Source organism: Triturus cristatus, chromosome 2_1, assembly GCF_964204655.1.
Source record: "Triturus cristatus chromosome 2_1, aTriCri1.1, whole genome shotgun sequence".
Taxonomy (NCBI): Eukaryota; Metazoa; Chordata; class Amphibia; order Caudata; family Salamandridae; genus Triturus; species Triturus cristatus.
In genome coordinates this window covers 630,335,969-630,363,400 of record NC_140581.1, presented here as the reverse complement: position 1 = coordinate 630,363,400, position 27,432 = coordinate 630,335,969, and the positions used below count along the sequence as shown (strand labels likewise).

General features: G+C 47.2%; 1 protein-coding gene across 9 annotated transcripts in view; it reads right to left on the bottom strand.

The window, feature by feature from the left end:
* The window catches only part of PAM (peptidylglycine alpha-amidating monooxygenase), a 1,234,044-nt gene that overhangs the window by 74,413 nt on the left and 1,132,199 nt on the right, over window positions 1-27,432 (bottom strand). The gene's annotated exons all lie outside the window — the stretch shown is intronic.

Sequence of the window (27,432 nt, the reverse complement as noted above, 5' to 3'; positions counted from 1 at the left end):
GTCCGGGGACACTTTTAGCATACGTGGCGCAGTATTGATAGATCGGGGAGTGGCCACTACTGATACGCCGGAGCACAAGAAACAGGTGAGGCGGCATAGCGCAGCCCTGGTGGGCCATCCATGACTGTACTGCGGCCAGGCACTTATCCCTGGGTGGAGTGAACCGTATGATAACCGGGCCCAAAAGAGAGTGTGATTGACAGAGGGCCCCGCGGTGGAGAACGCGCTGCAACTACTCCTTCCACCCGCCACTAACTGCCCTTGAAGCAAGAGGGTGCTGCTCTAGATACTGAGGCCCGGGGGAACATAGCGATGGCCAGAGGCAACTGAGGGATTAACTGAGGGGCTCAGACAAAGGAGACATAGCCTGAGATATCGACAGGGCATCGCCTCCGCACCATAGAAAGCCGGCAGGAGAGGCAAGGCCCGAAGGCGCCAGGGAGTGCGCAAGCGACATACAGAGGCCTACTGGGCGTGGTACAAGGAAGTGAGCGGCACTTTCTGGCCCGAGGGAGTCATCCCGGCTCATTGGACCGGAGAGTAGGAATAATAGAGCTCCACAGCCCAGAGAACAAAATTGACAATCATTTACAGAGGGGTGTCTATACAGAATCAGTGAATGAGCATCGAAGGGACAGGGCCCGAAAAGCATGAATGTAATACGTTGGATGTGAACGCGTAAGACCACCTGGGCGGGCTTGCATCCTGAGAGACCGCGGGACAGTGACGGAACTCCAGAAAATACAAGGGAAAAGAGGCCATAGTTCCCGTGACAGGAGACAAGACAATTAGTTAGAACCCTCAGAAGTCTAGTACCAGAGCATCAAGAGATTGAGGCGACCAAGCGAATGAAGCCCAAAGGAGAAGCAGGGGCACAGTCAAACAAAATGGATAAGTATGCAGAGCCGCTCCAGACTGCGACACCGCAGACTCAACAGCCAGATGAGCAGACGGAACCTTCACTAAGTGCGATCATGGCGGCAATTGCGGACCTCAAGGGTACGATCGAACCTAAAATAGATGCAGTAACAGTGGACGTTAACCTCCTGAGAGCAGACTTCAGGAAAATGTCGGACAAAGTAGCTGTAACTAAGCAAGAGGTGGCCCAATTGCAGACCAACACGAAGAGCCTGGAGGAACAAGTTCAGGCCCTCACGAAACAACAGGACGCCATGGCAGCTAAGTTGGAGGATCAGGAGGGGGTGCACGCAGGAACAATATTAGAGTGGTGGGGGTGCCGGAGGGAATGGCGGGACCTAGTGTCGACCTCTTTCTGGAGGACAAGATCTTGAACCATCCTAAACCGAAACGTCTCTCCACTTACTTTACCATTGAACATGCGCATAGGGCACCCATCCCTAAGCCCAAACCCGGCGCTCTACCAAGGACGATCATTGCTAGGATTCTCAATTTCTGAGATCAAGATGCCATCCTACAAATGGCAGGTCAAAACGGGGACTTGTACCCTAGGAATGCAGTGATCCGTTTTTTCCCCGATTTTACATTAAACGTACAACGGTAAAGGCACGCCATTGAATCAGTAATAAAAGACCTGCGAGCCAAAGAACTTAAGTATACTCTATGATGTTCCCAGCTAAATTGAGAGTTAAGGCCGAAGGGAAAACATAGTTCTTCAGCTCCCCGGAGGAGGCCATGGAATGGTTGGAGGGATGGCGCAACGTAGCCCCAACCGCTCAACGAGGAAGAAGGCGGAAGCAGCACAGGACGGCAAGAGATGAATCAGACTGAGAGCGAATGGACAGTAGGCGGACCGGAGAACGACGGAGGGTCTGGAAGATAAGACTTTGATGTGACGCTCAGTCGAAAACTGTGAAAACCAGGTCCAGGTTTTATTGTTGGAATAGTGGGGGAGAAATGCTAAGAACACAAACTATCTACTATCGAGACTGTCGGTTTACTGATATATCAACAAGGTTGCTATTGCATTCAAACGTACGTATTTTGCGAGGGGTGCTATCTTGGAGAAGGGGCTACTACAGCCCGGCACCGACCAACCCCATTTTGGTTTCTTGTTTGGGGCGACAGGCACTCTGCACATTGGGGAGGTGGGAGTTGTAATACCCACCAGCAGGGAGGGGGCTATGTTACTTTGGGGAATCTTATGTTTTGTAGGTTTTTGTTATTTTATCGTTAGTTTCATAACATTGCACAGTCGTGGTAATGGGTTGATACAACTGCTAGTCATAGGAGGAGACACTCAATGCACGTATCGGGACACATGGGCGGGTAGCATTGCAGGGAACAGGTCAGACATTAGAAGGGGGCCATAGGGAGGGACATAAAAAGGCTACTAGCCTTAAATTTTTGTCGTGTAATGTTAATGTCCCAGGGAGTCTTATAAAAAGAAGCATAGTACTACAATACCTACATAGACACTCCCCTGGAGTAGCGTTGCTACAGGAAACACACCTTAAGAGCCACAGATATCGTGCGCCAGATAGATACGGATATAAACTGGTTGCACATACGGGTTACACGGCTGGCTAATGCGGAGTGGGGATACTGGTCAAAACGGGTCTCCCTTTGGTAGTTGGGAAAATTTGGCACGATCACCTTAGGAGGTATGTGGCCCTCACAGGGACATGGGAAGGACTAATGGTTAATATTGTCTCCTGTTATATACTGCCGGCAATGCGGGCATTGGCAGCGCTGGGGACCTTATTGGTCAAACTTCCACAGGGACTCTTAGTATTGGGCGGTGACAGGAACTCTGCCATCAACCCGGGGCTGGATATAGAATCCACATCAGCTAGAGACAGAGGGGGCGTAACCACTCAGCGCATTCGTTGAAGCGATGGGTCTGACAGACCTTAGGCAACTGCATAACCGAACACTCGCCATACACCTTTTACTCAGCCGCACACTGTAGTTACTCTAGACTTGACCATATTCTGATACACAGAGGTGAAGAGACATGGTTCTCTAATGCTAGAATTGGTCCACAGGATATTTCGGACCACTCGCCAGTAGAAGTAATGGTGAGCGAACCGATTCGAACTTATGCCCTGCAACCCACGCTGAATTCATGGTTCTTTAAGAACAAAGAAAATACTCAAAAAGTCAGGGAACGGGCACAACTCTATTTCCAGGCAAATGAGGGGACAGTTGAGGAGGCATGTACCTTGTAGGAGGCATTTAAAGCAGTCATGAGGGGTCATGTTCAGGCCTGCATAGGAGGTAATAATAAAGAAAAGAGACTGCAATGGGATAAACTAGAGGCGACAACAATGGAAATGGAGGCTACCTACCAGGAGGGTGAGAGAAATGACAACGAATTTGCGCATCGATTAGAACTTAAGAGGCAGAAACTGCAGGACATGGCGAATAATGCCGCAAGATCGGCTGCGCTCGCTACACAAAGACGAATATACGACCTGGGAGACAAAGCCAACAAGATGATTGCCTGGTTAGAAAAGAGAGACAGGGAAAGGAGCTGGGTGGCAGAAATAGGCAACAAAAGCAGTCAGGCATACTCTACTGGAGAGGATATGACTCAGATTTTTGCAAATTACTATGAGGAACTATATGAGTCCAACTCAGCTAGATCAGCCACAGATTGTTGTGAACTACTAGAGGAAATGAGGCTACCGGTACTGTCGGAGGAAGACAGAGACAGTATTGATAGGGATATAACCACTGAGGAAATAGTAGGAGCCATACAAGAACTACAGGCAGGGAAGGCACCGGGACCCGGTAATCACCGGCATCTACAGGGGGGACATTAGGAGGAGAGGATATCGCTATACGCGGACGATGTCCTTCTATACGCGACGAGACCAAGTTTCACAATAGACCGGCTACTGCAGATTTTTAAGCTCTTTGAAGGGTACTCGGTATACCAGATGAACTGGGATAAGTCACTCCTGTACATGCTATCAGACGGACCACCTCCAATACTCAGTGCTGACAATAAGTTGCAGGTTAAAGATAGTTTCAAATATTTGGGTATACAAATAGCCAAAACAGACGAGAGATTTCTGTCAGGGAATTTACAACCACAACTGAAACGCTTACGGAGAGACGTCGCCCACTGAAGAAAACTGCCGATATCTCTTATGGGAAGAGCTGTACTCTTCAAGATGATGTTGTTACCACGTATACTATATGTTGTGCAAAACACCCCTTCACCGATAACTGACAAATTCTTTAAAGATGTGGATAGTGAATTAAGAACACTACTGTGGGATGGTGGGGGTGCGAGAATTGCATTAGCCACGTTACAGAAAGGAGTTTATGAGGGTTGTCTGGCCATTCCAGATCTACAAAAGTACTACTGGGCCTCACACCTAATGGTAATCAATGACTGGGTGTTTATGGATATGAATAACCCGGCATACAGAGTGCCTGAGGATACCTAAGAACGCTATATTTTCAGGGGAAGAAAGAAGGCATGCCATCCCATACACAGATAGTAGTAAATGTGTGGACGAAAGCCAATCAATTTTTGGGTTGGGCTAATAGACTGACAGAACAGACCCCCTTATGGGACAGCGATATACTTCAGGAAGTAGGCAGACTACATAGTTTCTGTAAATGGAAACTGATAGAAATAGTGCGCCTAGGAGATCTGTGGCAGAGACAGGCCATGCTCACATTCCCCGAACTACAGAAAGAATATCAATTCGCGGATACAGAACATTACAAGTACTTACAGATGAAACACACACTGGGCAGGCACCTCAAGGAGAGGGAGCAGATACCCGAATACAGCCCGCTTGAGGACAGATTAATATTGGATCCAATCCCGGAAAAAGCACTATCATGCACCTATAAGAAGATTGTTAATAACCTCCTCGTAAAGCTAAGGGAGACCTGGGAATCTGATGTGGGTCTGCTGGACGACGATGACTGGGGGGAGGTGGTGCAAAGCACTAGAGAGGTGGCAACCAGGGCAAGGTTCAGGCTTGTCCAACTGAGAATCCTACACAGGTCTTACTCCACCAGTGTGCTCATGTTCAAGCAGGGGCGTATACACACGGAAAATTGTCAGAGGGGGTGTAATCAGAGGGGTACCTTCTTTCATATTATATGGGAATACACGCTCATACAGCGGTATTGGTGGGGGTGATGCAGATATTGTTGGAAGTCGCGGGACAGGAATTTCCTATCGATGCCAGGTAGCATGTGTTATGTATATCGGGGGAACAGACGTGGCCTAAATACCAACAAACCTGGCTGCTAGTGGCTGCAATGGTGGCCAAAAGAAATATTGCAGGGCCTGGGGAGAATTGCAACCGCCGACAGTGATACGATGGAAGAGGGATATGGACTGGTGCTGTGCGGCTGAAAAAACAGTATATGAAAGCAGGGAATGCCCCAAGAAATGGGAAAAAGTGTGGCAGCAATAGGAAGTATACAGGGGCAACTGGGAGATACCTGAATGCTCAGAACGGGAGGGGGTGGTGGGCAGGGAGTGTCTCGTGCTGGGAACCTGACTGAACAATTGACTATGTTACAAACATTTATATGTTACAGAAGAACAAGTTACTTACCTTCGGTAACGATATATCTGTAAGAAACATTAGTTAGTTAGATTCCTTACCTTAGAATATCCCCAGGCGTCAGGCAGGATCCGGAAAGATTTTTCATCAGCAGTACCCTTGCGCGTCGGAAGGCATCGTCTGCGACTCCGCGTACGTGGTCGGCGTCGTGATCGCCGGGATGACGGCGTCGGAGTACTTAGACGTCAGTTCTGTACATAGCTTTCTGCGCCAGGAACGCAGAGTCATGCAAGAAACTGACACTGGTGCCATGAAACTAGGGCCCTGAAAGGGATGACCTTAACCCTAGATATCAGTTCGCAGAACGGGGAGGATGGGTGGGGCGGTAAGGAATCTAACTAACTAATGTTTCTTACAGATATATTGTTACCGAAGGTAAGTAACTTGTTCATCTGAAAGAAACACGTTAGTTAGATGCCTTACCTTAGAATAGATACCCCAGCAATACCAACCCCGGTGGTGGGTCTGCGAACAAAGATCACACCAGGAAGTCCTGGAGAACAGAACGGCCAAAGAAGCCGTCTCTCCGGACTTGGCTGTCCAGGCAGTAATGCTTAGCAAACGTGTGCAGCGAGGCACACGTTGCTGCCTGACAAATGTCCTGCAGAGGGACTCCCCGTCCCAAGGCAGTAGTAGCCGCTGTGGCCCGAGTGGAATGGGCCCTCAGCCCCACAGGAGGATTCTTCTTAGCCAAAGAATAACAGGCCTTAATGCACAAAACGACCCACCGAGAGATGGTCCACTTGTGCACTGCCCACCCCCTCTTAGCACCCACGTAGCCAACAAAGAGTTGGTCGTCCACCCGGAACTGTTTGGTGCGGTCCAGATAGAAGGAGAGCGCACGTTTTGGGTCCAGACGGTGGAGCCTCTCTTCCTCTTTCGAGGGATGCGGAGGCGGAAAGAAGGTGGGCAAGGTAACAGACTGCCTGATGTGAAAGGCAGTAACCACCTTAGGAAGAAAAGAAGGGGGAGTCCTCAGAACAACCTTGTCCGTATGAACAGAGAGGAAAGGAGGTTTAGAAGAAAGAGCCTGGCGCTCACTCACTCTTCTGGCAGAGGTGATGGCAACCAGGAAAGCAGTCTTTAGAGTCGGAAGACGAAGAGGACAGTTATGAAGTGGCTCAAAAGGAGCGCACATCAGATAGGTTAACACCAGATTCAAGTCCCACTGAGGCATTACGAAGGGGACAGGAGGAAACATGTGAGTAATGCCTTTTAAGAATCTATTTACAACAGGGGACTTGAAAAGAGAAGGCTGATCAGTAAGCTGTAAAAAGGCAGAGACAGCTGAAAGATATCCCTTGATGGTGCCCAGAGCAGAGCCCTGCTGGGCCAGGGAAAGAAGAAAGAGGAGAACCTCAGAAAGAGGGGCGGAAAGGGGATCCACAGCCTTTGCTGTGCACCATGCCACAAATTTGTTCCACCTGCAGGCGTATACCGTTTTAGTGGAGGGACGCCTGGCTCCCAGAATGACATCACAGACTTCAGGAGGCAAGTCAAATGGCATCAGCTGCCGCCGCTCAATCTCCACGCATAGTGGTGGAGGCTGGACAGGTTCGGGTGGAGGACCGTCCCCTGTTGCTGCGACAGAAGGTCCTCCTGAAGAGGCAGTCGAATCGGGGGATCGATTGACAGACTGAGTAGCTCGGGATACCAGTATCTTCGTGCCCAATCCGGGACCACAAGGATGACTCGGACCCGGTCGCGCCTGATCTTCTTCAGCACTTTGTGCAGAAGTGGTATAGGCGGAAAGGCGGAAAACAGACCGCAACTCCACTCACGACGAAAAGCGTCTCCGAGCGAGTACCGCCTTGGAAATTCCAACGCGCAGAACTGATGACATTGCACGTTCTCTTCGGTGGCGAATAGGTCTAACCAAGGCTCTCCCCATTGCCGAAAGAGGCCTTGCGCCACGTCCGAGTTCAGACACCATTCATTATCCATCATGCACCGGCAGCTGAGTTCGTCCGCCCTGGCGTTCAGAGAACCCGCCAGGTGTTGAACCACCAGGGTGATGCCCTGATGTTCCAGCCATATCCAGAGGCACAGAGCCTCCTGACAAAGGGTCCACGACCCCACCCCGCCCAGTTTGTTGCAATACCACATGGCGGTGGTGTTGTCCGTGAACACCTGCACTACACTTCCCTGGACAGAGGGAAGGAATGCCTTCAGTGCAAGCCAGATCGCCCGCAGCTCCAATAGGTTGATATGGAGCCGGGACTCCGCCGGAGACCAGAGGCCTCTGATCTCTGCCTCTCCCATGTGGCCCCCCCCATCCCAGGAGGGACGCATCTGTCACCACTACGAATTCCGGTTGGGGTAGGGAGAGGGATCTGCGGCAGACCCAATCATGGTCCATGAGCCACCACTGCAACTGTCTCGCAGTGCCCTCTGAGATCAGGACGTGGTCGGACAGGTCGCCCCAATGTTGAGCCCACTGGAACTTCAGGTCCCACTGCAAAGCCCGCATCCGCCACCTGGCGTGATGTACCAGCAGGATGCAGGAGGCCATCAGACCCAGCAGCCGTAGGACCATCCTGACCGAAACTCGGGATAAAGGCTGAAAGATCGGAATCAGAACCTGAATATCCTGAACCCGCTGTTCGGGAGGATAAACCCGAACTGCACCGAGTCCAGAACCGCTCCGTGGAAAAGGAGCTTCTGGGAGGGACTCAGATGTGACTTCGGCACGTTGATGGAGAACCCCAGCAAATGCAGGAGGTCGGCCGTAGTCTGGAGGTGGGAGATGACTGCCTGGGGCGAGCCCGCCTTCAACAACCAGTCATCGAGATAGGGGAAGACTGGAACCCCTAATCTGCGCAGATGAGCTGCGACCACCGCCATCACTTTCATAAACACCTGAGGGGCACTGGTGAGGCCGAAGGGGAGCACGGTAAACTGAAAGTGCTCGTGGCCTACCGTGAACCGCAGGTAACGCCGGTGGGCCGGCAGGAAGGGGATGTGGAAATATGCGTCTTGCAAGTCCAACGCTACCAGCCAGTCTCCAGGGTCTAGGGCAACCAGAACCTGAGCTAAAGTGAGCATCTTGAACTTCTCCTTCCGGCGGAAGGCGTTGACGCTCCTGAGGTCCAAGATAGGGCATAGGCCCCCCTTGCCCTTCTTGGGAACCAGAAAGTAGTGGGAGTAACAACCCCGTCCTACTTTTGGGCCAGGAACGCGCTCGATGGCCCACTTGGCCAAGAGGGCCGTAACTTCCTCCTGCAGAAGTAGCAAGTGATCCCCCGACATGCGGTAGTACTGCGGTGGCATGGCTGGAGGGGTCGCCTCGAACGGGAGGGAGTAGTCCCTTCAGACGATTTGCAGCACCCACCTGTCCGACGGGATGGTACGCCAGTGGAGCAGGTGATGGCGAACTCTGCCTCCCACTGGCGTGGAATGGGCCTGAAAGCTCGGACTAGGAAGGCTTTGAGGCAGATGCTGCGGGAGTAGATGTGGACTGTCCGGCTCTCTGTCCCCCTGCTCCGCCACGGCGGAATCCACGTCCGCGACCGCGTTGAGGTTGGTTCTGCGGCCTGTGGCTGGACGAACGTGCGGGGGCGCCCCTTCATTGGCCACGAAAGGGGCGAAAAGCGGAAGATTGCGGGCGCGGGTCCGAGAGGCCCAAGGACTTGGCCGTAGCCCTGGAGTCCTTAAAGCGCTCCAGCGCACTATCCACTTTGTCTCCAAAAAGGCGACGCCCATCAAAGGGCATGTCCATGAGGGTGCTCTGGACATCCCCTGAAAAATTTGTGGACCTCAGCCACGCGTGACGACGAATCACCACAGTCGTCGCAATCGCTCTGCCCAGCGAGTCCGTGGTGTCAAGTCCACATCGAATGGAGTACCATGCTGCATCCCGCCCCTCAGCAAGAGCCTGGGCGAGCCGTGTCCTGGCCTCCTCCGGACACTGGGGCGGCACGTCCACCACCGTAGCCCACAAGGAGTGGGTATAACGGTCCAAAAGGCATGCGGTATTAATGGACCGCAACCCCAAACTGAGGGAGGAAAACAGTTTCTTCCCAACCTGCTCCAACCTTTTGGATTCCCGATCCGGAGGAGCGGACGGGAAGGCGGTCTGGAATGTAAAGGCCTGGATAACCAGACTCTCAGGGGTGGGGTGTACCGAAAGAAAGCTGGGGTCGCCCGGAGCAGGGCGGTGGCGCCGGGCCACGTTCCGATCCACAGGAGAGACTGTGGAGGGCTTGGACCAGGTGCCCATCAGAACGTCGGTGAGGACCTCATTGAACTGCAGTAGAGGCTCTGAAGAGCTTACTGGCGGTTGAAGCACCTCAGTGAGGAGGTTAGTCCTCACGGCCGCTGCAGGGAGCTCCAGGTGAAGGGCCTCGGTAGCCCTGCACAGCACCACAGAATAAGTCGCAACCTCCTCCGTAGCCACGGAAGGAGGAGAGATGAAGCCAGTGTCAGGCGAAGTGTTGAGACCACTGACATCCCCCAGCTCGTCTACCCAGTCCTGACTTCACTGGCACTGCTGTGCCAGAGGGTCCTCAGACCCCTCCCAGTCCTCCCCTTCATCCGTCTCCTGGTATACAGGCAGAAAGGATGGAGCCGGGTTATAAATGAAATGCTCATCCATCGCGCCGGAGACGGCGCCGGGCAGCGCCGTTCCGACGCCGGACCTGGACTGAAACTAGGGACTGCGTCGTCCGAAGACAGCGCCGGGGGAGGGGTCGTAAGGTCAACCGGCGTCGACAGGGATCCAGGCCTGGATCCCACGGGGACCTGAATGCGTTGGGACCTAAGTCGAGGACGGCGCCGAAGCCGCCATCTCACTAGGCCCCCCAGTCAGAGCTGCGGGGCCCGGAGGCGCCGGCAGGCCTCGACGGCGGAGCGAGACTCCTCATGGCCACGAGGAAGTCCCGAATCTCGCCCGGAGTCGCATGAGGCCCAGGGACCGGAGGGTATGGGGCCGAACGCGACTCCTGTGGCTCTGGCGGAGCCGCGCGGGTGGTGCCACCCGAACCCTCGGCCGAGTTGCGCGATCAGCGAGGGGAGTCAGAAGAGCGGTGTCGCTTCTTCCACTTCTTCTTACTGTGCCTCGACTTACCTAAATGCGAGGACTTCGAACCCGACGAGCGGTGATGACTTCGGCTCCGCGACCGGTCCCTCGACCTCCTCCTCGACCGGGACCTCGAGCGGTGCGGAGCCGACTGCCGGATCTCGAGGAGCTTGCGGAACCACTCCCGCCTAGCCTTCGAGCTCAAGGCCCGGCAGTCGGGGCATGACTTGTCATCATGGTCGGCCCCAAGGCAGTAGAGACACCTATGGTGGGGGTTGGTAACTGACATCAGTCGGTGACAGGCGTCACACGGCTTGAACCCGGGCATCCCTACCGGCACTAGGAGTCAAAGTCAACTCGAAAAGGGAGACAAAAGTTTCCAAAAAGTTAGTCAAAAAGTGACTAAGGGTATGCTCTTCCCAGATCTGCGCTTACTGGCGCGGGAAAAAGAAGAACTGATGTCAGCGCGCAAGGGCGGCATCGAAGTACTCCGACAACGTCATCCCGGCGATCACGACGACGGACGGGGAGTCGCAGACAACGTCTACCGACGCGCAAGGGTACTGCTGACGAAAAATCTTTCTGGATCCAGCCTGACGCCTGGGGATATTCTAAGGTAAGGAATCTAATTAACATGTTTCTTTCAGATTGTGTAGTACAGGGATGATGATGTATTAACGAATATTGCCTATTGGGATGCTGTATATTGATACTGACAACTGTTTAATAAAAAAAAGTTTAAAAAAGAAAAAAAGAGGTGCAGAAAGAGGCAACAGAAGTACAGAAAGAAGCAAGAGAACTCTAGAAAGAGGAAGAAAGATGCAGAAAAAGGAAGAAAGGTGCACTGAGAAGATTTCTCCACCTGTAAGAGAAGCTACCAGCTTTTTCAGGTAGCATCTTCAGATGCATAACACATACGACAATACATGTACAGGTAGACGCATACCTCAGTCACGAGAGCAGCCAGACCATAAAATTTAACAGACTGCACTTCCCATTTCAAGCAGACACCTACATTTATATGGCCTACTTCGTGTGTACATTTCCACATACACATATGAAGTAGCCTAATCGCTAATCCCTCTGGCAACATGTCTTAAACCTTAATTCTGTCGTGCAGCTTCACTACTCACCGATGACTCTGAATGTTGGGCCAAGCAAAATTTAAAACAACAATCCTTCCCATATCACTGCTGTAAGTCTCACCATATTCCTGAAGGCATGCATGAGTGTTTCTGTACCTTTTGCTAGTAGCATGATACATAAAAAGAAACATACAAATAGTTGAATACCTGTGTTTCAGACCACATGCTCTCTAAATTTGTGTACAAGCAAGTGTATGTATTCCTTTCTACTCATAAAACAGTGCACTTGGGTTGTGAATATTCTATTTGAGGGGCTCTATAACACCTACATATGTAAAACATGTCTACTTGTGCGACCAATTGACAGAGCAGAACTAAGAAGATTTATCCACCTGTAGGCGAAGCTACCAGCTTTTTACGCTAGCATCTTCAGATGCATAACACATGTAAGAATACATGTACAAGTAGACACATACCTCAGTCACAAGAGCACGCAGAACTTTAAACTTGACAGACTAGACTTCCCATTTCAAGCACACACCTAAATTTATATGGCCTTCGTCGAGTGTGCCTTTCCACAGACTCCTATGAAGTAGCCTAATCGGTAATCCCTCTGCCAACATGTCTTAAACATCACTTTTAACGTGCAGCTTCACTATTCACCAACTGCTCAGAATGTATTTTGTAAGAGAGGTGCAGAAAGAAGCAAGAGAAGTGCAGAAAGAAGTAACAGAGGTGCAGTAAGAGGCAAGACAGGTGCAGAAAAAGACAAGACAGATGCAGAAAGAGGCAAGAGAGATACAGAAAAAGGCAAGAGAAGTGGAGAAATTTGGGAAGAGGGAGCAGAAAGAGGGAAGAGGGAGCAGAAAGAGGCAAGAGGGGTGCAGAAAGAAGCAAGAAATGTGGAGAAAGAAGCAGGAAATGTGGAGTAAGAAGCAAGAGAAGTGCAGAAAGAAGCAACAGAGGTGCACAAAGCGACAAGGGAGGTGCTGAAAGAGGCAAGATGGGTGCAGAAAGAGGCACGAGAAATGCAGAAAGAATCAACAGAGGTGCGGGAAGAGGAGTGCAGAAAGAAGCAACAGAGGTGCAGAAAGAGGCAAGAGAAATACAGAAAGAAGAAGAATGGTGCCTGAGTAATTAAATCAGTGCATGGGTAGTGGTTTAGTGATTGTATGAGTGCATGAAAAGTGCTTGGGTGACTGCATCAGTGCATGGGTATTGCCAGAGAGAATGAAAAAGTGCATGTGTAGTACCTTGGTGATAGAATGTGACCATGCATAGTGCCTGAGTGAATGGTTGAGTGCAAGGATAGTGCTTGAATTATTGGATGAATTCATGGGCAGTGCCGGGGGCCTGGATGACTGCAAGAGTAGTATCTGCATCAAAGTGTGTATATTCCTTTCTGCTCATAATACAAGGCACATGGGAACAGTGTTATATAGTCTGGGATACAGTTTAATACATCTGCCATCATATTCTAAACCTCACTTTTCTCTGGTACTTTCATTACAGACTCAGGAAGCACACATATTAGTATGTACAACCTATGTCAATCTTCATTTCAGTACAATAAAACAAACTCCAATACACATTTGTACATTTGATAACATATTTCAAACATCACATTTCTCTAATGGTTTGCAAGCTTTATAAATGCATTACGAAGTTAAAAATATCATTACAAACACTGAAGCACTCCTACGCAATACATAACACACCTTACATATATGTAACTCACTTCTGAAATACTATTGCAGAATATGAAAATGTGGTGCACCACTCTGAACAAGGTAAAACTAGTAATGGAAAACTTTCCCTCTCTTTTTGCACACAAATGAATGTAAGTCTGCGCCCGTCCGTGACAGGACGTGGCAGGGCTGGGCCACCCCCTTGACATCTTGGCGCTAAGGTAATCAAGGTAATCACGGAGTTGGACGCAGGGTGGACAAACAAGGTACTGTTTTGTGGTACTTCCGTGCTTAAGTGTAAACTGAGCGCAGAATGAGTAAGCGCAAGGCCACGGGCTCTCTGGTAGGCTATGGGGTTACGGGGACTCTGGATGCTTTTTTGATCAGAGCGGAATCACTGTTGGTTCATCAGATCCAGCTTACGGAAAAAAGACTTTCCCTGGACAGCCTTGTGGCCCAAAAACGTTCATCTATGGGCGGTTTAGCTATGACTAAATCTCCTAACGACGCGGACTATTCGTGTTCTGCCGCACTTGGTAGTAACAACAACAGGGAAAGAGTCATCCCCATTGTCTCGCCACCCCCGTCACCACTCCGTTGCAAGAACCTACAGAGCCATAGACTGTTTGTAGTGGCCCTCTCCAGAACGATGTAGGGGATATTGATTTGGGCTCTCTGTTAGGGCTGGGGCTACAACGCTGATCCCGCCTACCACAAGTAATGCAACCATATCAAGTTTAGGCAGGGGGGAGGTTATTACCCATTCGAAAAGGGCCTCCAAACTTTGCAGTGTTAGCACCACGAAGCCCTCAAATAGCGATGAGCCGCCAGCAAAGCGAACCAGGGGTGGGGCGTCTTTTAATTTAACACAAAAACAGAAACAAAAGCTCAGACCAGAGACCCAAGTAACTAGGCCCCCTGATATAGTAGGTTTAGTAGCCAATCAAACGTCCTACAGCAGTGAAGGTGTTAGTGCAGAGCTGGGGGTTGATCTTGAGTACTGGAAAAGAGTAGAAACGTTGATAACTGTTCTTCTGGGGCCCCTACTAGGCAAATTAAGGTCAATAGAGGAAAAATTGTCGATACTCTTGGCCCAGATTAGTGCACCCGTCAATGAGGTTAGCCGGTATGTATCTAGCCCTCGAGGGGAATTGGAAGTTCCCAAATCCCCAGTTGTACCCGCTGTAGCAGTGGGGGAGGGGGGGGGGGGAACAGGGTCAACGAACAGTCCACAGGCACACAGGATGTGGGTAGTAGAGTGTCATACCCAGTTCCCCCGGCAGGAAACAGAAATAGCACAAGTATTACTACTAGGGGACATAGGGACTTGAGGGCGGGGACCGCAGGCAATACCTTAGTACAACAAACAGCCCCTACTAATATAGTGGGTAGAGCCACTACACATGAACACTCTAGGGAGTCGCCAACTCAAAGTACCTGGGGTACTACAGATCTGACGGTTTTAGATCTACCCCCCGCCTTATGCCCATATACTGTGGTCTTGACGGGCGTTACAGCTTGTATGAGTGACAGAGAAGAATGCACCTTAAAGTTGATTAACAAGGCAGCACACTGGGTGTGTAGGAACGCAGGGTTTAATATTACCGACCATATGCACATCCTGATGGCCAGGAGGGTGTCTTGGATTGGTAGTACCAGGAAAGTTTTCCCTGGGGACTGTTTGATTGTGACTTTACGGTACCCCGAGCTCGCGCGCAAGTTGCTCACTCAGAGTAAGGGTCTCTATCAAGATGAGGGGGGCTCAAATATTAAAATGCTCCCACTGGGCTTCTTTTATAGACACATGATGAACCTGAATAACCAGCATGAACACAGGGGGCACTTGGTGGGAGTGCATGGGGAGGCTTTATAGTCCCAACATACAACTCTTATGCCCCCCTCAGTAATGCTAGAGATTTAAACGATATCGACTGACTGGGGCAGTTAAGGGTGTCCATCCCCATGTAAGCAAAGTCATCATTTTAGATTCGGGAGGGACAGAAGTGGTGAGCACAATTAGGGGAGTAGTAAGCCCAACTAGTTCAGATTCTCAAGCAGCTCGAACACAAGAGTTTAACGACCCAAATATGGAAGACTACGGGCCCCAAACCCACCTGATATTGGTTAGCTCAGATAGGCAAAATGAGAGAGAATTTAAAATAGTTTCCTGGAACATAGCAGGTTTATCCACCAAATTCAAGAATGAAGATTTGGTATTTTATATAAGGAAATTTCAAATTATCTGCTTACAGGAAACATGGGAAGTAGAGAATAGCACCTTCAATTTAGAGGGTTATAAAACCTATTTTGTACCGGCTCGCAAGGCACCATCAGGGAGAGCAAGGGGAGGACTGGTCATATATGTTGATCTCAGGCTACTGGGCAGATGGATTGACTTGGATTGGGACTCAGATATTATTCAGGGGCTTAGGTTCTATAATAAGGATCACAAGTTAATTTTCATAAATTTTTATAACACAACGTCACCGGGTCAGGGCACTGTAAGCTTGCATGAGCTGGATAGCAGGCTCACTCACATACAGGAGCGAGGGGCGCTGGCGCCCCACTTGGTTTTAGCTGGCGACTTTAATTGTCACCTATGTCCAAATTTGAGAGTTAATTGTGGGGATTGGTCATTGTGTACATTGGAAGAGGGCCCGCATATGGAACACACTAAGGAGGGAAGGGTAATATGTAAGCTATTAAATACACACGCCCTCACACATACCATGGATCTGGTTGAAGTTGGAAAGGACAAAACGATCCACCCCACATTCAAAGGCAGAGGATGTGTTTCATTTATTGATTTCATCTTTGTCTCCGTATCATTAAAAAACTAGGTGTCGGGTTTTAGAATTTGTTTGAGTATTTTTAGTGACCATAATCCTCTTGTTCTGTCCCTTGTTGAGTTAAACCTTTATAAGAAACCACCTAGTGTTGGGGGGATGGTATGTGCCACAGATCAAGGCAGGAGGCTGAGATGGTCACAGGTCAACGGTGAAGCTTTTTACAGAGCACTACTGAAAGACGGTGAACAGGTCATTTCGAGCTGTTCAGACCCTGATGTGGAGGGGGTTGAACTAGTCAGGGCCTTTGAGGGTGTCGCTCAATTAATTGACGGTCTGCTCAGATCTACATCACACAGAGCCAGATCGGACGACCCAAGGTGGTTTGACCAACAATGTTCTCGTGCTTCGGGAGAGCTGAAAGTCGCTCTAAAATCTTCCCCAAGAGACAAGGGTAGGGCGACCCTTTGCAGGACAAACTATAAGTTAGCCGTCAAAGGCCGTAAAACAAAATTACAACAGCAAGCCTGGGAGGATTTGAGGGAGGCGATGGAGTTAAAGGACACAACTGCCTTTTGGAAAGTTATAAACAATCCTTGTTTCCAAGAGGCAAATAAACCCAGGTTAGCTAACAATATCTTGCCGGCGCAATGGCGTGAGTATATTTATGGGCTTTACAATCACTGCACAGATAAGGCTCAGTCGGAGGATAATAGGGGGGAACGGGATATTACCCCGATAAGATTCTCTTTGGGTGAGATCAAGGTAGGGATTGAAGGTTTGACCCGAAACAAGGCCCCAGGTCCCGATGGGATTCCACCCGACCTTTTTTGGAGTAAGGTCGATCTCTGGGCGCCCATTCTGACTAGAGTTATTAATGCAGCAGTTGATACAGTAATGCCGCCATCATGGTCCACGGCCACGATTCTTCCCATTTTCAAAAAAGGTAACAAAGATAGCCCATTTTGTTATCGACCAATTTCCCTAATCAACGTGTCAGCAAAGGTTTTAGGGCGGGTTATCCTCAGCTGGCTAATGGACTGGGCTGAGGTTCAGCATATTATAACAGACACCCAATTTGGCTTTAGGCCAGGGAAGTCAACCACCGATCAATGTCTCAATTTATATCTACTCGCAGCCAAGTACACTATTGCCAGTCAAGCGAGTGTGTACCTGGCATTTCTGGACTTGATGGCGGCCTTTGACCGAGTCAACCAAGGGAAATTATGGGCAATCATGGGTGACCTTGGTGTGGAACCGGGACTCATTAATATTTTAAAATCTTTGCACTTGAATGCCACGGTCAGATATAATCAGGAGGGAAGCACCACAGAACCCTTCTTATGCTCTAGTGGGGTCAGACAGGGCTGCATTCTGGCCCCATTTTTGTTTACACTGTATATAAATAGACTTGACCAGGCACTTAACACTTTAAAGGTTGATACACCCAGGATTGGCTCTCGAGGGATCCCCGTTCTGCTTTACGCGGACGACACGGTCCTCCTTGCCCGCACCTCCAAAGGGCTGCAGATTTTAATAGAAGGCTTTGTTTCTTTTATGGAGAATTTAGATTTGTCTCCCAATCTGTCAAAATCATATGTTATGGAAGTGGGCAAAAAAACAAGTAAAATGTACAATTATTCCATTGGTTTACATCGACTGGGAAAGGTGCACTCTTTTTCGTATCTGGGGATTTTATTTGATGGCTGTCTTAATTTTACAAATTTACTAGAGGAGAAATGTCGCACTTTAACTAGTTGCTCTGGGTCGATCATAAATTTTGCACAAAGGTTAGGTCGATGGTCACCTGAGCAAATTTTGAGATTTTATAGCTCCATGTGTTGCGCCAAAGAGCTATATGGAAGTGAGGTATGGGGTTTTATTAATGCGAAGCAACTACAAATTGAGGAAAATAAGTATTTTCGGCATTTGCTCAAAGTGCCTCAGAGCACGAAATCCCATATTGTCCATGAAGAGCTTGGCGCTTGCTACAGTAGGGACAGGTTGGGAGGTAAACCCCTAGTCTGCTGGGTTAGAATTTGGGCAAACACGGAGGCGACATTCAGTAGGCAGGTCATAGTAGACTGCCTCGCCCGCGATCGGGGGCTTAATATCCCATGGCTAAAGTACGTGAAGGAGACTCTCGAGGGAATAGTATGTGCAGACCTTTTTACTAACCTTTCTAAAATATCTATGCAGAATAAGGACTTGGTTAAGGACCGGTTTTCTAAGTATGTTACAACACTCAGGGAAGATAGGGAGCTGATTAAGCCGTCAGTGAGAGAATATCTTTTAACTAAAACTATAACACTACCTTCTGAATTAGATAGTATTTCATTGTTTATTTAAAATGGATCCGCGATTCCACTGTTACATTAAACTAGGGGGGCCGCGCTGAGAGCCGCAATAGGGTCGCGACTCCTACCACCAGAGAAAAAAAAAAGAAATTATGTCCCCCAGTTCCACAGGGCTGGTTCGGCCCCGGGGACCGCATCTCCCAGGGCAACACCATTTTCTTTTTTCTCCCGACCATTTTATTTATCTTTCTTTCAAAGGAGGGGGGCCTTGCGACCCTCTCCCCAGGCCGTTTTCAGCACCGGGGACCCCATTTTGCATCCATATCTTTATAAAAAGGGAGCGGGCCGAGTAGCCCCCCTCCTGGGCCATTTTTGGCCCAGGGGACCCCATCCCCCGGGGCATGTCCTCTCGTTGGGCACCGTGGGGGAGCCTCAATGTCCCCACGGTCCCTGTGGGCTTCCCACCTGCGAGAACTGGCATTGCTTTTGGACAAAGGGAGCTGCTAGCATGCAGCTCCCTATGCCCAAAAGCAATTCTGGTTCACTTCATAAAAGCGAGAGCAGGTTTCCTGCTATCTCTTCCATGAAGCGAAGCAAAAGTTTGCTATGGCATGGCGGGAGCAGTATCATATGACTCTAAAAACAATTCTATAAATATCATGATCCAGTACTCACAAATAAGTGAAAAAATGTACCGTGGTGAGTGAAAAAACTGTAAAACATGCATCAACTTAAACAACAAAAGCTAAATTCGCTTAGGCATTTTTTGTTATATAATCAAATAAGGAGTTAGGCTGTTCTGTGGTCGATGGAGTTTCGATCCCATGTAATCGAGATCATCACCAGGATAGGTGTGTGAGCACCTAATATTTAGTACACATCCGGACTAGCCATGTGGCAGCATTTCCAATGAAGGGAAATGTGTGAAAAACAGTAAATTTAGGGTTCCCATGCTGGCTATAAATTCTGGAATTAAGAACGTGGTAGATGCCACCGTGAGTCTTAGTTGAGAACAGATAACGGCAGGTTTCTTCTCAATTATTCAATAACTCTAGTGTTTCCCAGGCAGAAACTGAAAACAATTACTTGATACTAGACCTGCTCCTAAAAAATTAAGTTTTTTACTTTTTACTTACACAGCGAAAACAGCTTTGAGTTATTATTATTCACTGTGAGAGCAAGTTATTCTTGTTGTGTAGTATGCCACATTTTTACACATTAAGCACCTAGCCCTGTGAGTCTACAAGGCAAACCTTTGGTGGTGGTTTAGCCAATATATTAAAATAGGCTTTTCTACATTTCAAATGCACTTTTACCCACAATGTGTCACTGTAGTCTTTTTAAACTGCAGCCAAACTGAAGAGCAATATCACTTCTGGAAGCCATACATGTTTGTCATACATTTGGGTAATGTAAATACAAACTGCTGCCCCATTTTACTATTAACTTCCATGCCATTTGTGCAATATCTACACTAACTTTCAATGCCTTACTAGAAAGTTAAACTCAATCAATTTGTTGAAACCAACTTTATAGTACCGTTTTAGGGATAGAGCACGCACAATGTTTGCATAATAGCAGCAAAAATAGGGTCCAATAAAAGGCAGAGTGACTATGCAGAGAAGGCAGATTTCCTAAACTAGGTATATAAATATATGCATGGTTAAAATAGTACCCAAACTTTTTGAATCACTCAAATTGGATTAAGTAACAAAATATCACAATGAAATACAGTTGCAAATCTACTTATCTTGCTTACTTTCAGTATGTACTGTTGATTGTCATTGATCACGAACACCGTGGTGATGTATTAAATCAGTACCGAAATTCTTCCGCCAAAACAGTAATAGTGAAAATGCTATTCGGTATCACAATTTCACTGCAAAGACTAACAAAGAATATGAACAGTGTAAACTCTGGAGCAGTAAAATACAAATCTATTACATTTTCCCTGTACCAGCTACAAACTCCTTTCAAAGACTTATTTTTATATTTAATAAAGATCCAATCTAATGGTGAAGTTGATTTTCCTTAATTATGTTAGAAATTTTACTTTTAAAATGTTACCTTTACCCTGCCTGAACTGCTAGAGACTTATCTGCAGTAGTTCTCTAGCCACTGCCTTCCTGGCTGCACTTAGCCAGAACGACGTGAGAAAGAAGTGTGAAAACTTCTCCCAAAGAAGGGACAATAGCCCCGAAGTTGTGAGTTTTTTTTTTCTACTGGCATGAAGACCATTTGGGGAGGGCACAGGAACTTAATTCACTTTGAAGCAGGGGGGCTGCTCTGTCAAAAGAAAGTTTTAGAAGAGATCTTAAAAGGCCCCAGCCTTTGTCTCCCTAGTCAGGCGGGCACCAGGCCCAGCAAGAGGAAAGCTACCTACAGAATGAGTTTTGAGTGACCACAGAAGAGGGGACAGGTCATAACCCTGGCCACGCATGTACATGGGCTCTGCACAAGGAGAGAGGAGTTTCTTTATCTTGGGTTTTGAAGTGTGGGGCACTATGGGATTGTTTGTGTTAGACCGTACAGGAACTGCAGAGTGGGTAGGGTTGTCCTTGGAACATTTACCCCATTGTTTAGGGAGTGCTCAGTAATCATGCCCACACACTGGCTGGTGCCAGGCATAAATGTCAAGGCACCCTCCTTAGAACACTTTCTGGAATTGCGGATGATCAAAAGAGGAGTGGACCTGCTGTTTGTGACCTGAGAGGAGCCCTGAAGGACCGTACCTTCCCTCCATTTGTACCTAGGACAAGAAATGGACTCCAAGGGTCAGTTGGTTGACTTCCTATCTAGCTACAGGTACACAACGAGCAGCAAGAAGCCTTTTTTCTGAAATGCTCAGCTGGACCTGGATTGGACATTGCTGCTGGCCTTTGCCTCATACCTTGAGAATATAAAGTGTCTTCCCCGAGGTTCTTCGTTTCTTAGAAATGTATTCCTTTGGTTTGGGAACCAAAAGAAAGTTTGGAAACTTTAGAAAACTTTTACTCAAAGGCTTCAGCAGGACCGGCAGTTCCACAGCATCCAAATGAATTTCACCTTTGTCTCACTCTAAGCTACCTGCACTTCTAAAAGAACAACTAAGTTCTATTCTGTGTCAAGATTTAGAAACTTTTCAGTGAGAAATCTCCAAAGGTCCAGAGAGCCTACAAGGCCAACTTGCCTTGAGTATTCAGCCTCTGGTTCCATATTGGTGGCTACAATTCAACGGCATCCTGCTCTGGGAGGATTTTTCATCTCAAAAAGTGACAGTCTCATTCTCAAGTGCCACTTAGAAAGTTTTTTTTAACCTTTTGACTTTCAGACTTTTACTAGAACCAATCCACTTGGTGTTTCCAACACGGGCTAAATTACAGTCAACCTCAAATCACAGGTAGTTCTCGATCTACCACTTACATAGACTTTCATTGGTGGTTAGGGATTTTTGGTGCTACTTTTACTTAAAAATTTAAAAAAATATGTATCTTTGGTTCCTCTAATTTGATTATAGTCATTTATGTGTCATTTTGTTTATTACATTTACTCAATTTTTCTAATTCGGTTTGGGATTTCTGTCACTTGGTGTTTTTACTTTACTATTGTTTGGTACTTTCAACATTGCCTTAAGTTATGCCATAGCTACCATGGAGTGAGCTTGGGTTAATTTAGTGACTTTAAAGGTTGTCCCCGAAAAGATATTATTATTATTCTTTGAGCTTGGCAACTAACCACCCAAAATAATAATCCACATTCTTACATCGCTTACGTATGAATGCAGGTGTTGCAGCCATCTTGTATAATTATTTGTAAACAGAAATAGAATAATTTAAGATGACTACTGCTTATGCGTGCATGCTGTGACCATTTTTTTATGATTTTCCTTTGCTTGTCTCCGCATGTGTGCATGCAAGTGCACCGTCCATCTTTGAATAATTTTACTTATAGCAAAAGAAAAATCAAAAATGGTCACCTTGAATGCACCTGCATACCCAGCAACCATATTTTTACTTGATTTTGAATATATTGACACAAGATGACAATCTCAGAATAGTAAATTAAAAAAATAAAGTATGAGTTAGATGCTGCTCACTGAGGAGAAAGCAAGTGTCCAAGTTACAAGTACAGCTGTCACCCCTTGGAACAAGAAATAAAAAAACTGTAATAAAAACTGCATAGCAGGAGGTAGGGAGGATGAATGCGGGAGCTGATAAGCGAGTGGCCGAACAGCAGTGTGCAGCTGCTGGCCCCTGAAATGAGCAGCATTCCCCAAAAAATAATGATGAACAAGCAAGTGTTGGGAAGGGTGGAAGAGCAATTGACATGCAGAGTGGAGACTGAAAAAAGAGACAGAGCGGGGGAAGTGATGCACTCCCACAGAACGATGGAGCACATCTAAAAAAGAAGTCCCATCACATCAGCAGTGAAAGTTACAACTCTAATCAGAATTCATGTGAAAAAAACAAAGGGGGAAACAAATGAATATACGGGAAAGACCGAATAAGGAGCAGGAAACTGAGATAGACAAGAAAACCATTTAATCTTGAGCAAGGAGCTAACCCAAAGCACAGTCTGTTTGTTGAATTATAGTTAATAGGATACCAGATAACTTAAGTAACCCAAGAGTCTTAGTGGTACTAGATCTCTACTCAAACAGGGCACAGTCAAGAAAGTGTCCAAGTGTGGGTCTGGGATACTTCTTCCATACACTATCCATTGACGCTGATGACAGCGCATGCCAAGGTTAAAGAGTACGGGAAAGGGAAACCATTGACAGGCCAGGAGAGTGACTGGGAACTTCCAGGCTAACAAATCTAGAGGTAGGGAGGGCCAGAAGAGCTTCAGTGCAGCAACAGGCATAATCTTAGTCTTGAGGAAAGGGGTGGCACATAGTTACATGTGCAGGATCAACACAGGTCTGAACCTATGTAGCTCTTCAAAATGCTGGGCTGGGATCAAGGTTTATTCATAGGCTGAGGCAGTTGGGCAGCTGCTCACTGTCACTCAGTGCCAATGAATCTAAAAAATCTTAAGTTCCAACCACTCAGGCTCGTCTTTTCACATCTTCTCTACTTCAAAAATATACAGTGGAGTTGGTATTTTAAAAAATATTTCTTTACGTTATGTGCACGTAACCATGTAAAATACTTTGTCGCTCTGCCTTCATGGCATTTGGTTGCATGCCTTCATGACAATTCACTCCGTGACCACTATATTTAGTGCCAGAAGCCACTGCTCTCTACATAAAGAGAACCTCGGGGAGTCACAAGTATTACCACCCTTTACAGACTTATTAAACAGACATTGTGTAAACCATGAATATTGAACCTTTAGAAACAAATTAACAGTGTGTTGTCCAGTGGGCCCTCCCAGTGGGGTTGGTGCTTATGTGACAAATGGTAGGTACACTTGTCATGTAGCTCAGTTAGGCCCGGGAAGTAACACTGCCATCTTTACACGTACACATTTCTTAAGTTGCCTTCTCTTCGACACAATGACTTTTGACACACATTTGCTTGCGTAGCAAACACAAGGAGATGATGGACGGAGTGTTGAAACTTTTCAGACACTCACCCCCAGTCACAGGTCTGGGTTGAATCCATCATTGTTCTTTAGCTCACTTTGCCACCCCAGTTCAGACCCAGCCATATGCAAATCAGCCTTGACCCTGTTCCTTATGGGAACATTCCAGCCCGAACTGCCAAGCCATGTCTTCCCTGGACCAGAAAAAAGCATCCTGGGACCGGTTTCGGGGTAACACCCCTCATCAGCCAGGCTAGCATGAATTCAGTGGCAAAGTGAGCAAGGGACCCATGTCTAGGCATACCCTGCCAACTTAGGGCAAACAAAGCAAACACAAGGAGATGATGGATGGAGTGCTGAAACTTTTCAGACATTCACCCCCAGTCACAGATCTGGGTTGAATCCATCATCGTTCTTTAGCTTACTTCGCCACCCCAGTTCAGGGTAACACCCCTCATCAGCCAGGCTAGCTTGAATTCAGTGGCAAAGTGAGCAAGGGACCATGAATAGGCATAGAAAAAAACATCAGCCATTATTCAGGAGTGGTATTGGGGGATCACATATACTTGGTCCTGAGGAAAAGCCGAAGGGGAAGGCTTGAAACATGTAGACCAGGAGTAACAGATACATTATATTGTGCACCTCCCACAACCCCTTTTTAATAATACCAGCCACAGGATTGAATAAAGTTTAGGTCCCTTGTGGCCAGGTATTTTTTAGAATTTTTTTTCACTATCTCACTGACCCTTCCACTCCTATTTTTTATACTATAGCGCACACCTTTCAGAAAGTGTTCCCACATCTCCGTTGGTTGCAGCACGCCCCGTCCCGCAGCGGGGCGGGAAGAACCCGATGATGAAGCATGCCACCAAGGGGCCTTTTGGTGGGTAAGGGTTATTTTAAGAAAAGTAAATCTTTTCCCTTAAGGAATACTACTTTATCTGGGAGGATATCAGTATAAACTTTCTAGTGGATTCCTTATAGGAACAGTTCAGCCTGAACTGCCAAGCCTGGTCTTCCCTGGACGTGAAACAAGCATCCTGGGACCAGTTTCAGGGTAACACCCCTCATCAGCCAGGCTAGCTTGAATATAGTGGCAAAGTGAGCAGGGACCCACATCTGGGCATTCACCGCCAACTTAGGGTGAACAAAGCAAACACAAAGAGATGATGGATGGACTGAAACTTTTCAGACACTCACCCTAGTCACAGATCTGGGTTGAATCCATCATCGTTCTTTAGCTCACTTCACCACCACAGTTCAGATCCTGTCATATACAAATCAGTCTTGACCCTGTTCCTTATGGGTACAGTCCAGCCCGAACTGTCAAGCCAGGTCTTCCCTGGACCAGAAACAAGCATCCGGGGAAGCATTTGCTTGCGTAACAGTGCAGGATTAATTTCTCTGAAACCACGTTGCTTACATAACCACTTTGTAAGTACACCATCACGTCACCTTGAACATTTTGTACAAGGCCTTGATACACATTGTGCAAATGTTGTTTGTTATTTCGTCCATGGGGCTACATTGCTATCAAAGAGACAATAAACAATGTCAGCTCAGTTGAAGCATCAACACGATTGTTATAAATACACATATATTTCCGTGCTCAAATTAGAGGAGCACTCTGCTGTTATAGCGAGGTCATCACTGTGTCGAGGTTTCAGCTCAGCTGGTTCCTGTTTTCCCTCTACGAGGAGGGATGTCCAACTTGTGACCAAGACAGGGAGCTAAATACCTTGCCTTCAGGTAATGGGGGGTTAGTTCATACAGTAGGGGATTCTTGGCAGAACACTTACCCTAGGCAACTAGATTACCGAACGCATAGTAGAGGTACACTATACCCAGTAATTATATGCTAGCATATATACAGTGTTTTAGCACGATGGTGGAATTATTCATTCTCTTCATTGTCCTTATATTGCTAATCACTTTTATCTGCTTCAGCCTATTGATTATTGCAGCGCATATATTTTATACAAGAATAATTATGGTTCAATAAATATTCAAAACACCCCTTTGTGGATTTCTTGAATATCTCACTGAAAGCGCAAGTGACTAAACAAAAAGGTTCTAGATCTGCTACCACGATTCCTGGGGAGGGGAGAATCAGGGTTGACATGTTCTGAGGTTGCCCAAACCATTTGTTACTTCACTAGGTTTATGGGGACTTATAGTGGCACTGTGAATTAATTGGTCTAAAGGTCAACATATCCTGAGGGGGTGCATACAATCAGTCTGGCATCATCCCAGCATCTATGTCGTCCAAACAAATGCACAGTTCCTACTGGAAACCATATGAAACACACTCATGTAGTGGTGGGAAGCTCTGTTTTCCCATCAGACATTGTAAAAGAAATACATAAAATGTTTTCAACTATTTACATTAATTGAACACAAAGGGCTCCTGCTTCCTACAGGCCACTGGACTGAATTTAAATAAGCAAGCTAGAAAGCACTTCTAGTGTACAGCAAAAACCATTAAAAACTAAATACATGCTACCACTAGCCAGGATATGGGCAAAATGGTGAAAGGAGAACTACCCCCTCAAGCATTTAAGGCAAGGAGACCAATTAAGGGTACTAGAATTGCAGTGTGAATGCTCCCTTCTGATAATACCCTATATAAACTCTGTCAAAACTCTTAAATGCTGGGTAACCATTAGGAACAACTGGTCAAACTGTTAGGGATGTTCAGCAGAAGCATCATCACATCTGTGAAATTACATTTTGGGTGGTACTTTTACTTTTTCTCTTTACTTTCCACCAGTCTAGGTTGCTAACTTGGTTTTGTTACCCCCTACGTTGTCTCCATCAAGACAGGCATTACTGTAAAATGGTGTCCACTTGTTGTAGACAGAAAATAAGTGCCTTAACACAAACCCAAAAAATTGGTCCTCCACTCCGCTCTACTGCTCCGGAGTGGAGGACCGGACCGTGTGGACACCGCCAGATTCTAAAGCTACGGAAACGTGAGCCAGTCCTAATGTGTAATTGAATGTTGAGTGAATAAGCACAGCAAACAAGAATATAGCCACAATTGTACCAGATGATATTCAAGTATCTACAAATTCATGGTGGGGATAGTTATTAAATTGAAGTCACAGTGACACACGATGGGGTCAATAAACTGAAAAATCAATCTCTGGAAAAAGGCAACCACAATAATTTTTCAAGATAAAAAACAGTGGGCAGCCCGAGATGGATTGCTGACCCTGGACCGGAGTATCTTTTTAATAAATTCCACAGTGGTGTCTAGTAGATACGGAAAGTCATCCATGAACAATTGGCCTCAATTAAACACGGCCTGTTACTGAGTGCGTTGGCACCGGTTTTATGGAAAAAATCTTTTTTTTTTTAAATGGTAAGGAAAAGAGTGAATTACATGTACGTCCTGATGAAGGTGGTCAGATTGATTTAATCCACTGAAACGCGTCGAGGCTGAAAATTCTGTTAAATTTGTCAAAGAGAGAAACATACAAAGACAGAGAATTACCTCCTCTGTGGTGTGCTGTCTAATATTGCAAATTAA